General features: G+C 38.2%; 1 protein-coding gene across 15 annotated transcripts in view; it reads left to right on the forward strand.

Annotated features, from left to right (window-relative positions):
* CALD1 (caldesmon 1) overlaps positions 1-12,955 on the forward strand; it is a 247,356-nt gene that overhangs the window by 127,410 nt on the left and 106,991 nt on the right. For 4 of the 15 annotated variants that reach the window (XM_005017093.6, XM_072040359.1, XM_072040346.1 and 1 more), the window contains exon 3: positions 4,695-4,754. The exons of the other annotated variants lie outside the window; for them this stretch is intronic. The gene's annotated coding sequence lies outside the window, so the exon portion shown is untranslated. The remainder of the gene's footprint in view (positions 1-4,694; positions 4,755-12,955) is intronic. 15 annotated transcript variants of the gene reach the window in all.

The raw sequence follows: 12,955 nt of genomic DNA on the forward strand, positions 1-12,955 counted from the left end.
TCTCCATGTGAACATGTACTTATTGATATTTTTCTGCATCACTGAAATCCTCTTCACATGAGGCCACAGAAAGAGAAAGCTATAATGGACTGAGTGCTTCATAACATTTGAAAAATAATGGTGGTATGTACACAGAGCTACATATTTAGAAGATGAAAATATTTCACTGAAAATATCTTAATAGTCATTCTTCAGCTGGAATTAAGATGACACTTGAACTCCAAAGCCTTTCTTTAATAATATATTAATGTAACAATGTTATATTAACTTCTCTGAGTATAGCTCTTGGATCACAAGTTTATAACACGTAGTTTCATCCCTCCTGTAGTTGGCTTTTAAACTCTTTGGGAGCAATAACTACTTTTTTGTTCTGCTTTTTGTATAGCACCCACAGAGATGGAGCTTGGCAATACTACTGCAGTCACAATTCTAAGACTGACAGAAAAATTGGGAACTTGGGGGTGGCTGCTGCCCTCTGGGAAGTATTGCTCAGATAGAACAAACTGTCCACATTCAGCAGAGCACATATGTGTGTGTGTAGCCTGAAGGCAATGGGCTTTAACTATGGTTTTAAAATTCACCTCTCACTTAAGTGTAGTACTGCAGGACAGTTAATAGCTGGTTTTTATTTATGGCAAATGTTCATGTTGTGTTCTGATAAGCTGCTCAGAAATGATTAATTGAGCAGTTCACAGCAGACAACCCAACTCCCCATTTTAGGTCATCCTGAAAAAGAAATTCCTTGGGCACCTGTTTGGATAGTAATGGGTGCATGTGAGGCTTCCCATGCCCCTCTTCTGTTGGCAACACTTATTTGCCAAATGCTCTAATGAAAAGCCTTCTTTGTGCACATACCATGTCTGAGGAAAAGTTGAAAAGTTTTATTAAGTGTTCCTTCTGTAATGTCTTTGTAAGTAAATAAACTATCTGGCAGTCCTGACATAAAAATTAAAAGGAGAAAAGGACATCTGGAAGAACTGGATAAGCAAAGAAATACCTCACCTACACCATTTATTTAAATGGGGGTTTGCACAAGAGCCAATACTGAAATCTATCGACAAAAATTCCTGCTATAACTGTAACAAGATTTATATTTAACATCTACTCTCCATCTCTGTGAGATAGAGGAATGGGTTAATGACAAAAAATAAAGGTGGAACCAGATTCAGGGGGTGCCCAGTGAAAGGACACGATGAAAAGGACACAAGATAAAATACGGAACATTCTATTTAAACATAAGAGGTTTTTAAATCATAAATGATAAACACTGGAAGAGATTGCCCAGGGAGTCTGTGGGGTCTCCATCCTTGGAGATACTCAAAACCCAGCTGGACATGATTCTGGGCAACCTGCTTTGAGTGGGGAATTATACTAGATGATCTCCGGAGGTGCCTTGCAATTTGAACTGTTCTGCGATTCTGTGAAGTGAAATGATATTTTTTAAGATCCAGGGAATCCTTTTGCCTAATAGATTAATAACTCAGAATCCGATAAACTGGATTACCTCCTTTGTCTAAAGGAGTTTTAAAGTGTACTCTCCAACTATTCTTTATGGTGCTTCCATTCTCCCCTACTGATGGTATTTCTCTTTCTTGAATGATTAAATATGTAACTGGGACTAAAACCCAGTTGTGCTAATTCTAAAGCAGCTTCTTAAATATTTTGCTGTTGGGTAATTTGCGATTGCTCCATTATATGTTGTGCAACGAGGAACACTTTCTATTTGCATACCACACCTAACTGCACATTAGGTGAGTGAACTTTCAGCTGGGAAGTGGCATAGCTGAGCCCAAGTGTCAGTATGAAGGTTTATTTGCCTGCCCAAAGTGAGCTGTGTCTTCACATAGCAAATAATTATGTCATGGGACACTGTTATGGGATTTTGCTGAATATTCATAGCTACTGAAAATAATAATAGGAAAAAACTGCTGTGGAGATCAGTAAATACACAGATTCCACCTTTGACTCTGGTATTCTGGAAGCTGCAAGTTGTTGTAAGCTGGGAGAGTATTTGTGGGAAGCATCATTATATATGTTCCCTGCTTTTATGTTTTACCCTAAAGATCTGGTATTAGCCAGTTGCAAGAGGCAGGACACTGAGCTATTTGGATAAAACGGAGCACCTGCAGAATATATATTAGGTAATCGAGCTCTATAACTTCATTTCTATTCATAGCTACTTGGTGAAATGAAACTGAATTTATGAACAGAATAAGGGGGGGGGAATGAAACCACACTTTTTTTTTGGTTGGTTGTTTTCGTAAAGAAAACAAAACACATTTAGATGTGTCAGGTCAACTTCTGAACGGCCTTGAATGTGGCTTAGTTTCTCCAGTTTGTCAAATCAAGATGATAACAATTCACTCTTTTCTTAAATCACAAAATACTTCTGACAAAAGCATTTTCAAGAACTTCTGATAAAAGCAGAATGTTTTGATTAACATTAAAGCTGCATTTAACTGACTACATTAGCTGAGAATCTAGTACCTATATTAGCTGGGAATCAAGTTCCACCGTGTTCTTGAATTTCCAATGCTGGGAGTGTGCTTAGGTCTGCAATGATGCTAATGCCATTGCATGAATAAGAGCAGAACGTGAAGCTAGTGTTTATGGTTGGGGATATTCAAAGAACTGAAAAATTGATTTAAAAAAAATCTACCAATTTTACCACAAAAGATTAGAGCCCAAAATGTGTCCAAACCCTAGTGATGTTACTTGGATTGGAGGGCTTAGCTTTGTGAAGTCTGTTTTTCAACCTGGACCTGAACTTCCTTCATGCTTAAATTGTGTGGAAATTTCCTGTTTGTTAAAATGTTTTCAGCCCTCCGTAGTCAGCTCACAGTGGAACTGTGGTGTGATAGAGGTTCTTTGGGACAGCAATACTGAGAAAATATAATTCAGTGATTTTATTCATGTCAGAAATTATGTTGAGCTCAATTCATAAAAATGTTGCTTTAGGACAGATCAACTGCAAAGAAAATAGCAGAAGAGGGCTTTATTGCTGTGGGAAAGAAAAAATCATACATGGATTGTCTCTCTCTCTCGCTCTCTCTTTTAACTCTTGAAGAGTTTAGAAGAAAGCAAACAGTTTGAAGTAGAAAAAGCCTGTTATAACCAGGACCCCACAGAATGCATACCTTCATGACATTCAGACTGTGTTTGATGAATGTCAAGTGGTGCACACTAAAAAACAGAAATGGGCAAAGTCAGCTTTTCTGGTTGCTGAAAATGTTTGAATGAATTCAGTGACCTGGAAGGGCTTTTATGCTATATATGAGTCAGAGCTCTGTGGACTGATGTAGCCCAGACTTGTCTTGCGTGTAAGCAGGATTAACCAGTGAGATGATGATGATTTGAAGCTCTTGGTTGTTCATTTCGGCTCTCAGTGTCCCTCTCACCTTGCTCTCTTCTGCTATGAGTTATATGCATAGTAACTGTACGAATTATTCATCATATCTCTTTTCTCTTTTGAATCTAATCTAATCTAATCTCTTTTGAATTTAATATTGAAACTTAAAATGGAATGAATGAAAATCTTGCTTTTGAAAAACCCCAAGGTTTTCAGTAATTCTAAATCAGACAGGTGTCTATAAAACCCAGAGATCAGACTGTAAAACCATTTTTGAAATTGCTGAATAGATTACATCTCTCTCAATTACATCAAGTCCCACAAAGTCTGTGAGTTTCCTATGAATAACCAGAAACTAATATTAATTATGGTCCCACATTCTAATCCTAAATTATATTTAAAATCACTGAAGCCTATTTTTGGTATTTTCTCTGGCACTGGCATGTTCTGTATGAAGGTCCTTGGGTCTAAAGAGAATGGATCATGCATAGCATTCTGAAGAAAGCTTAGCTTCTATTTTCACTGCTCTGTGTGTGTATACTGCCAAGTTGGTAGCTCAATGAAGAGTAAGTCTTCAGAGAAAACTCATTCTGCTTCAATGAAGCCTGTTCTTTCTATATTTCTTAGTATCCATTAGGAGTTTCTACTAGATCACCCACAAATTGTTGTACTGCCTTTGAATAAAGATTTGAACTCTTCAGTTCTTTGAACTCTCTGAACTGATATTTACAGAAATGTGGCCATGCTGGGTCCAAGCAAAGGTCTCTCCAGATTAGTATCCTCTCTCTGAGACATTGAGATTGTCACAGTAAAGCAAATGAAAGGAGACGGGCATGGAATGTGCTCTCCAAGAGTGTGGCAACTTCTGCTTTGGGACTTTCTGATCTAGAGGTTGCATCCAGGCTACTACTATATCTCATAGCTGATGAAACAGTCATTCATGATTTTTTAATTCTTTCTTGAACCATAGTTCTTGTATGAAAATAAACAACATTTAGTGTTTAAAACCCATTCAGTGTCTTTCTCATACCATCTCAATCATCTTTAAAATGGAAAAGTCTTCCTCTACTTAGTATCTTAGTTGGGACCTTTTTTAGTTTTAGTGATTTTGAGAGCTTTTGAGAAATCAGTTGTTGGTCTCTAGGTTACAGAGCTGTTGATAGTGGTTTTATCAACCTTGCAAATTTTTTATTTTGTTCTATTTTATTATTTCTGTTTTATACTAAAGTTTTTGGTTTTGTTTTGCTAAAGACAAGTTCATCAAAGGCATATGAAGAGTATTTTTTCATATGTGCAATTACTGTGCTATTGCTAAACAAGTTTCTTTACTTTTATTTATCTACAGTGATCACCTCTTGTTTCTGCAGTCATCAGTTTGAATTCATCAGCATCTGGTTACTGAAAGGTTCGGAATATTTCCTCTGATTGCCTTCCTGCGAGTATGATTAAAGTATTTACCTCAGATTTCCTTGCCAGAGGAAATCCGATGGTATTTCTGCATTTTTTTTTCCTTCTGTAAGGATTTTTCCTTCTGTAAAGATTCCACACCCCCACCTCCCCATGCTTGCCTGCCGTTTTGGAGGCTGATTCAAAACCAGTGGGCAGGACTTTTATTCCTTTGGAGCCACTGTCACCACAGTCTTTCTTTAGAACAGATACTAGATTTAAAGGATTTTATTTTTAATTTTATCTTCAAATCGAGATCTTTGAATTTTACCATAATCATTTTGTGGACATTTGGCTGTTCTTCTAGTAGCTATTTTTATTTCTTCATTGGATTTCAGCAAGTTTTCTGCTTGCTATGAGAGTCTTAAATCATATTTACTTGTGTCTTCTGTTCTTTTTAGAGCAAGTGTGGGCTCTGGGGGGTCTGTGAGAGTCCAAGTAATCATGTTTGCTGACTATTTCCAACACGTGTGACTTAGCCTTTTTTTTTTTTTTTTTTTTTTCTTAAATGCTCTTTCACTGTCAGAGCCAACGAAAAATGTAAGGGCTCACAAACCTTTTAAAGGAAGTGTTTATAATGTACATAAACTTCACCCCCTCAATATACGGAAATTCCAGACTGGAGACATAGAGAAGACTGGCTCAGAGTTTAAGCAATGCCTATGATAGCAGTCTGGTGGGGTCACAAATATTGCACCAGGGTCAGGGCAACTCCCTGATGTACCTTCATCTTCAGTGAATTCAGGGTACACTTTGCTTCTTATTCTCACTGATGTCTGAACATGCTTTTCATGTGCCTGGCCGCCTATGTATCTCTGCTCCATTCTTCCTCTTTTTGGCAAGAGCGGTGTGGAGGAGGAGAGGGACATGGCTACAGACTGAACACTGGTTGCATTTCCTTTCATCTCCAGCATCCTCCCCCCTATCAGGAATGCTAGGTCTGGGCCCATTTTAACTGTTTTTGTTGTTGTCCTTGGGGAAGCAAATTTAACTTTATGTACACCTCAGAGAAGGTTTGTGTAAGTGCTGAATGGACTAATAATTGTTGCAGGCCGATTGCTGTTTTTGGAGTTCTGCATTATTTTTAGCTTTAGAGGGGACATTTAAGACTGCAGACAGAAATTTTGATATTCCTAAATCAGGAATTTTCTGATTCAGAACGAGACTAAACATTCTAAAATTTCCCATGAAAGGATTCTTCTAGTGAGATCACTGAATTTAAGTTCCTGCATTCTTTCTTGGGTGGTACCTTCATAAGGTACCTAAATTCCTTAAAAATTTGACCCAAGGAGAGGGAAGATATTTTTTCCAAAAATCAGTGAGATTAGAAATGCAAGTGTTCTCTACCCTATTGCTTAGAATAGGACATGCAAAGAGCACTGACTGCCCTCCAGAGTTTTTCTGACAGCTCAGCAGCTGGAGTTGTACTTCTAGATGCATCTGAGCAACTGTGATGTTGAAACAACCCACTTCAGTTGCTTGAAACTGAGACTTGTACTTCAGTGTGTTTCTGATCTGATGCTGTATTTTGATGCACAAGTTGTGTCTGAAAATGCACTGTCCTTCAGTGACTCATTCATCTGCTCCAAGTGGAGCCTCATTTGTCTAATGCTGAAATCCTATTGTACTTGCACAGAACTTGTCAAAGTGGTTGAATCTTGTCATGAAGAAAAAGCAAAATCTGATGATAACTTCCACATTTAATCTTCTCCAAACTGTAAATCTGGGCCAATGGGAGGATGGTCTCTAGGGGACATGAATGTAAATACCATAAAAAACACCAGTAGTTGCCTTTAGAAAAAACATTAAAGCAAATGGTGTGGACCATTTGGAAAAGAAAAGACAAGTGTTATCACCATAAAGTACTGGAAGCAAAGCACATCTCTTTATCTGAGTATAAAATGCATTAATATAGTTTAGTATTAATGTGACAGTTCTGTAACTCTTCTGTTTATTCTTGAGTACAGCTATGTCTGACTTTGGAAAACAAATTGTGATGTGCTTGTATAAATTGCTTTCAAAAAGAAGTGATACTGTATAAGGTTAAGGTTCAAAGTCACTGGCTAATGATGACTGGTTTTTATCTTGTTTGGAAATGTACATTTTGTTAAAGCAAGATACTTTCCATTGGGAAACATTGTGTAAGAAAGGTTTTGGTCATCTTTTCTCATTGATATTCAGGACTGAAGGCATTTCTGTATAATCTCCAAAGCCTAATATTTCTGTGGCTTGATTGTGGTGAGTTACACCAAGATGAATGTAGGGTCTTCTTTCTCTCGTCTATCGTCTGCTGTATGGAGATGCAGCACTAAACCTTGTTTGAGTTTCCCCATAGTTTTTGGAACTTCAGGCAACCTCTACTTGCAGCTGGGACATTTTTTGATGTGATGAGAACCTGATAGTTTTTGTGTAGCATTGCATTCTTGAAAAGCTATAAAAGCCTACTGTTTGGAGTTTTGTTTAGTTTAATACCAGTGGATCAAGCCTAGAAAGTAATAGCGTCTTTCTTCCTGATGCAATCCACAGTCCCAGAAAAATGTGATGACTGCCATTCAGTGGCTGCTGAGCCCCGTTTGTGCATATCATTTTCTAGGAAAGTCTTATCGCTTGAAATAAATTTGCAGCTGAAACAAAACCAGAGCATCATTTAGATGTATAAAGTTATGCTTCATTTGAGGGTGAACCAAAACAAGTAAACCTGCTGTGACTCATCCAAAATTTTGGATGAAGAACATTTTTTATTTTCCAGGAATTACACCACCTAGGAATTGTAAAACTGACGCACTGAGTAGTGGAAGAGAAATCTGCTTCTAATAAATCGTGCCTTGCCAGACAGAGGTTTAAGAACAGAAGAAGAAAAAATCTGAACAAGCACAAGGATCATATGTAGGGGCAGATTCACTGCTGTGCTCGGAGTGAAGGGAGTGGAGTTGATTATCTGCATCTTCCCAGTAGGTAGGGAGCAGATATAGCTCACTGGAGAGGATGTGGCAGGAGCATGCTGTGCTTTGGCTCTGTTAGCTGGCAAGGAGTCCTTCAGAAAGCAGTGCCAAGCACAGCTTAGGCACAGCAGAAGCTGTATCTTACTGTCTTCTGTGCAATATTAACCTTCTAAGGCAGGAAATGCATGCACTGAGGGAAAGATAGGCAGGGAGCTGGGATTCTTCACTCTTCATTGACAACTGCTCTTTCTTAGCTCAGTTGCAATAAGCTCTTCTGCCACCTAAAAACTGCATTACTGATACTGCTGCTTTGAACTTGCCGGGGATATTGTTCACTTGGAGTACTTAGATCTCTCAGATACCCAGGGACAATTGTTCAGAACCCCAATAATCATATTACTGCACAGCATTATCAAAACAATCAAAAAACCCACACCAAAACAGTATTTCCCTGTTCTCAGGATGTTGTGAGATCTTGTATACATTTTGATGATGGTTTTGGATTATGGGAGGAAAGAGGCTTGGTCAAATACTTCTAGGTCATTGGGAAACAGGAAGTATATGAAGTCTCAAAGGAATATCTTGTCTGAAGCTAGTGTTGTAGACTCAGGTGCTGTGGAGGATAGCCTCAGAAGTGCACCAGCGCTGTTAGATATTTATCTGAACTGAGCTTGAACTCTCCGAAGTCTGGAAGTTCCCCTATGTCTGTTTTCCAAGAAGAGCCTGATCTTTGCAGCTCTTTCTCACATGAGCGCTGTGGGTTTGGAGCTGTTAAGTCTTTGGACTGACTCTCACTTCCACTAAAGTCCCTTTACACAGCTCAGGCATTCGGGGATCTTAAAATGAGACTAGATGACATTTAATAGTGTAAATGAGAAACAGGTCCCTTAAAAAAAAAATAAAAAAGAAAGAAAAGTAAAATTGGCCTTCCCTGAATTGAGTGCTGACCTTGAAAAAGCCCTTAAAGTCTCTGCAGGCAGGCTGAAATATTTTTAGGAGAACAGATACCCCAAAATGCAAAAGATTACCTGAGGCAAGTGATTTTTTTTTTTTTTTTTTTTGAGAAAATTCTTTTCTGCTACGCTTGGTACCCACATGTCTGTCTTACAGCTCTATTTATTTGTCACAGATCTTCAGAAATGTTGGTGTAACTTTCTCACCCGTCTTCAGGAATTTTAACTTGTTAATTTTAAACATTTTTGTATATTCCTGTTATGTGATACATTAAGGATTCCATTTGCATTTTGAATTTTGGGGATTTTTATGTGGGGCAATGTTTAAATATGTTTTGAGAAGGGGAAAGCAAGAAAAGCTGTCATCCATCAACCGGTATTAAGTCCAACTTTGAAAGTTTGATACAAACTGAATCTGACTGTTAGCACAGACATGATACAAATTAGCTGTGACTTTATGATACCAGCTGTTTCTCTGACAGGGTAAAAGGGCACATAACTAGAATAGCATCTTTTGTTGAAAGCAGTGTTTCCCTTTGTTAAATGTGGGAGCCTCAGGCAAAAAATTGTAGTCCATAGTTATGTGACATGTGCAGTCTGCAACATGTTTGTGGAGCTTGGGGGAGCTTTTTCCTGATGTTTTTCAAAGGCAGGGTTATCATAAGTGTTCTATTTTTGCTAGTTTTATCACTTAAAGACAAATCTCTGTCATGTTTTTTCCTTGTGTTAAAATGGAGCATAATCTAAGTGCTATTTTCTTTACAAGCACAAAGAAAACATTGAAAAGGCGAACCCAATAGAAGTCTGCAAAACTGAAATCACAAATCTCAAAGTAAAATTTAGTTTCATTAATTATTTTTTATTGATTGATTCCCACCAGCTATTTTTCCTTACTAGATTTTTTATTATTATTTTTTTTAATTCCATAGAAACTAAGCCTACATACAAAAGTCTTTAACAAACTAACAATCAACAGCTGATTACTTGTTAGCATTAACTGCGTATAGCTTACATGTATTGAGGTGGTGAATTAGTTGTAATGCAGATGCAGGGACACAAGAGCCAGCTCCATGCAGTCACGTCTTGGTCTGATCTCACTTCTCCCCTACCGCATCCAGTGCCTGCACAGGATGGGTGCCAGGCGCATTGAGAGCTGATGCACCTGAGGAGCTTTGTGTGGAAGCAGCCGGGGACTTTCCTTGTTTCCAGAGCTCATAAAGCTTACTCAAACTGAAATGGCTCTGAGCAAGAACATTTGAGTGACTTTACATCACTTTGTATCTGCGTCCCCACTGTGTATCTGTATGACCTTAGCATATCCTCTGACTACCTCAGGCAATATAAAATTGGCTGTAGCATGTATCTAAACTGAAACAATGTGATTTATTAAGCGATTGAACTTATCTCACTTCTGCCACTTTACTAAGAGACAGTAAAACATTATTAAGATTTCAAAATTTACTGTTACAGATAATAGATGTACTCTTTTTGAATCAATTGGGTAATTTTAAAAAGGGAGGTATGATATCATACCTCCCTTTGGTATGGGTATGATAGTTTCTTAGGCTAATGATCACCAGTGCTGGCATTAAGCTGAAAATATCTGCAAAGCACAGTGCTGGTTATAGACACAATCAGACTAAAAACAGGCGGGAGATGCTGAAGAACATACTTATCACTAATGCACTCTAATAATCTACAGGAGAAAAGATCACATGGAAAGCTTGAACCAGTAGCAGTGTAGCAGATGAATGATGTGCTATCAAGCTTATGATAGCTGCAGTTGAGTTTTATATTTATGACGTCAGAATCATCATAGCACCTCTTGCAATATCATATGCAGAACATCTCATACTAATTTCAATCAGAGAAGGGATGCTAGCCTTCAAATCCCAGGATTTAAATTAACCTTTTTATTCTCTGCAAGTACATGTAATGAGAATGGCATTTTCCCTCATTTTGTATTCTAAACGGCTGAGTTCTACTGTTCTGAACTTCAAAAAAGTTGCTATATTCTCCTATATGACAGTCACATTCAGTGGTGAAAAATACTGGATCCGTTACAGGTATTTGGGAGAGAACAAACAATGTCTTGTCTTGGCTGTGCCAGCTGCCTCGTGTCCACTTTGGGCAGACAATTTCAAGAACTAGAGGAGGACTGGGACCACTGGAGAGCACCCTGCATTTACTTGGCAGATAGGAGAGTATTCCTCATGTCAATTTGTAGTTTATCATAAGGAAAGTCCCTTTAAGTGCCCCCTGTTTTGTAGAAGATGATCTTGCAAAAAGATGCACAATGTTTCATGCTCTTAGGCCTCCTGCTGGCTCACTGCAACCCTCATATACCTTTTTCTCATCTTCATTAACTCATAAGGGTCAGAAACTGTTTACTTGTCATGGTTATTTAGTACCATGCTCTGTGACTTGTCTCTTTGGAAGCCTCTGCAGGCAAAAACTCCGTTCCGTGTTAGTAAAAACGGCAAAATTCGGTCCTTAAAAATGAGTAAATGCTAAGGACTTCCTTCTTTCACATACAGGTGAATTAAACATTAGGGTAATCCTTATATTGTTGTGTTAATAATGCAGGTTCTTTTACTTTTTCTTCTTTTCCTTCTTTTCCTTTCTTTTTCTTCTTTTCCCTTCCCTTTCTACTTTTCTTTAGTTCTACCAAAACCAAAGCAAAGATTTCCCACCCTTCTCATTTAAAAACAAAACAAGAAAAAAGAGGAATAAAAACATTGCAACAAAACCAATAAAGGATATGAAGCATATCAAAACATTGAGTCTCCCTATTAAAACAGAGCTCACGTTGATGGAGGAAACAGTGTCTATAAGCAATGATCTTGTTCAAAGTATGGAAGTAGCCTCCAGAACCAACCATCTCTAAACTTGTTTCACTTTTAAAACCTTGCATGAGGATGCCAGGATCCCTTTACTTAAATGACTTAATTTTCAAGCAGTATGAATCATACAGCAACTGCACAAGCTCTTGTTAGGCTGTACATGTGTTTGTTCTTTAGACGGTAAGAAGAGAATCCAGAACTGGAGGTGATTTGAGTTACAACTACTTCAGGGGATTTTTTTTTTTTTAAACATTCCTTCTAGCAAATGCAGTTTAAATGGGTTTGTTTATGTGGCGTGGAATTGGAAAGGCCCAAACTAACCAGGCTTTACACAATGTGGCCTTCTTCCAAATTAATCTAAAATATTTTAATCCCTCTGGAGTTCCTTTATCCTCTGCATCTGTGCTGTAGTGGAGACACATTTTTAACATTTCTTTGAGGAAAATTACCTTTCTTTCCCTCCAACTGTATTCAGCAAGGTCAATGGAGCACTGTTATATGGTATTTAAACATCTGAGATTCATCATATATCTGCACACCAGAAAGAATCATCATAAAAGGTCTAATGAATCCCGACTGCTAGCCAAGCAAGGGAGTCCCCTTACGGATACTGGGTATTAGAAACAAAGAACACATACAAAATACTGTTTTTACACTTTAGCTTTATGCAATTAAGAATTAAGCTGCCCCTAAAGAAGAGGGCAAGGGTGATTTGTGACCCCCAAGACAATTTCAGTAAATCAAATGGAGCCAAATTCTGAAGTCAGTGTGTGGACTAAGATCATTGCCAGGTAGGAAGGTGACCACTCACTCTGTGGGACCAGACAGGGCCTGAGCAGGAGTCTGGGAGGGCTTCTTGCTCCTGAGAGAGGAGATGCTCTGAGTCATAGGCAAGCTCCAAACCTGACTATCTCAGCTTCTGGCTGTGTGCCGATACTTGGTTTAATGGCCTTTTGATTTTCTAGTTCAGTAGCAAGTTTACAGGACTGAACTCATTTCACAACACAGGAACTGAAATACTGAGAGAAAACTTTTACCCTCCCCCCACCCGATCTTTCAAAGGTCTTCTCTGAAATATTATTATAAAGGTTGTTTTTATTTGAAATACCATTATATAACTTGCACTGCTACAGATTACGCTAGAGCTGGTTTAATACCATAGTTTATTCTAGACTTGTTCTTCCCATGAATACTGCTAGGTCATGAAGTTCAGATAGTTTTAAAAAAGTTCAAATAAGCATTTGAACCTCTGAAGGAAAAACGATATGCTGTAGACCTCGGTTCTGTGAATTTACAGGGTTTTACCAGAGATTTTTTTTCTCACCGCTGAAGTCCTGTGGGGCCTGCAGAGACACTGGAACTTCTCTGCCACCCTGCTCCAGGCTTTGTCCTTAATCTGAGTATGCTCTGCTTATCCCAACT

Source organism: Anas platyrhynchos, chromosome 1, assembly GCF_047663525.1.
Source record: "Anas platyrhynchos isolate ZD024472 breed Pekin duck chromosome 1, IASCAAS_PekinDuck_T2T, whole genome shotgun sequence".
Classification (NCBI taxonomy): domain Eukaryota; kingdom Metazoa; phylum Chordata; class Aves; order Anseriformes; family Anatidae; genus Anas; species Anas platyrhynchos.